Here is a 1,482-nt window from a genome sequence, read left to right as displayed (position 1 = left end):
GCCAATGGTTGAGGGGTGGTTAGCATCAATGGTTGTAAACTGGTTAGTATTAATGATTGTTGATGTGTTACCATAAAGAATCTCAGACTGGTAAACACAAATGGTTAGTACCAATGGTTGAGGGGTGGTTAGCATCAATGGTTGTAAACTGGCTAGTATTAATGGTTGTTGATGTGTTACCATAAAGAATCTCAGACTGGTAAACACAAATGGTTAGTAGTAATGATTGTTGAGTGGTAATGCTGTGTTTAGTGTCAGTAGCAAATGTAGAGTGGTCATCTTTAGAGATTATTTACTGTGGCCACAGATAGACCAATTGTAGCAGGGTCAGTGGCAATCGTGTTAGGTGACGGTCAGTGCATCTGGTTGGTTTGGGAGTGTTCTGTAAAAGTGGTTGACCATGGAGTGGTGAAAGTTAATAGTTGATTATGGTTGCTGTCATTGTTGTTGTTTAAATTGGATTTAATTAAGCAGATCTATGGTCAGTAGACATTTGAACAATGACTATTACATTTCCTTTTTGATGAACAGTGTATTACCAGAACACATTGTCCATTATGTTATCTTAAATAGGTGCGGGCATGATCGTGTGGTAAAAAGTTTGCTTACTAATCACATGGTTCTGGGTTCAGTCCCACAGTGTGGCACCTTGGGCATGTGTTTTCTTCTGTAGATTCAGACTGACCAAAGCCTTATGTGTGGATTTGGTGGATGGGAAATGAAAGAAGCAAATCATATATATACCTATATATATATATATATATGTGTGTGTGTGTGTGTGTGTGTAATATATAGCAATACCTATGATGACACTGCTTCCAAGCTGTATCAGCCCAAGTCAACAGTATTTCGTTTGGATAGACAACATCAGTGTTGTGGAGAAAGGAGACATGCACAGATGAGTAACTACTGGCTTTTGTCACTCTTGCCCAGGACCTAACATCCATGTACAGGTGCATGGTGAAACATGAACAATGAAGGCCATTTGATATTCACATCATGAAACACTTAGCTAATGCTAGAAGTATGATGCCATTAACAAGCTACTTATTAATTAAAATAGAACAGTTTTTATTTTAATGACAATTGATTTCCTTTACAGACATTTGTGATTTTCAATTATTTTTCTGTTCTCATTCTTAATGTTCCATATGATTTATTGAATGAAGAATTAAATTGGGTGGCAGATGTTCTTATCATTTAACCTTTGCTGTCCAATATTTAGTAGTTAAAGACATAGTTGTCTGTGTGGTTAAGAGGTTCATACACATGTAGTTCCAGTTTCCAGATCAATAAACTCATTGATGGAAAAAACTTGGTTGATATCACAGAACTCTACAATGTATGTCAATATGTTATTTCTATCTATCTATCTATCTATCAATCTATCTATCTATCTATCTACCTATCTATCTATCTGTGTATATATATACATATATACATACATATATATATATATATATATATATATATATATATATA

The 1,482-nt window shown here is 34.8% G+C and overlaps 1 protein-coding gene across 1 annotated transcript in view; it reads left to right on the top strand.

Annotated features, from left to right (window-relative positions):
• LOC106874937 (NAD(P)H-hydrate epimerase) overlaps positions 1 to 1,482 on the top strand; it is an 871,776-nt gene that overhangs the window by 216,414 nt on the left and 653,880 nt on the right. The window lies entirely within an intron of this gene.

The sequence above is a fragment of the Octopus bimaculoides genome, chromosome 18 (assembly GCF_001194135.2).
Source record: "Octopus bimaculoides isolate UCB-OBI-ISO-001 chromosome 18, ASM119413v2, whole genome shotgun sequence".
NCBI classification, from domain to species: domain Eukaryota; kingdom Metazoa; phylum Mollusca; class Cephalopoda; order Octopoda; family Octopodidae; genus Octopus; species Octopus bimaculoides.
This window is presented reverse-complemented; position numbering and strand designations above follow the sequence as displayed.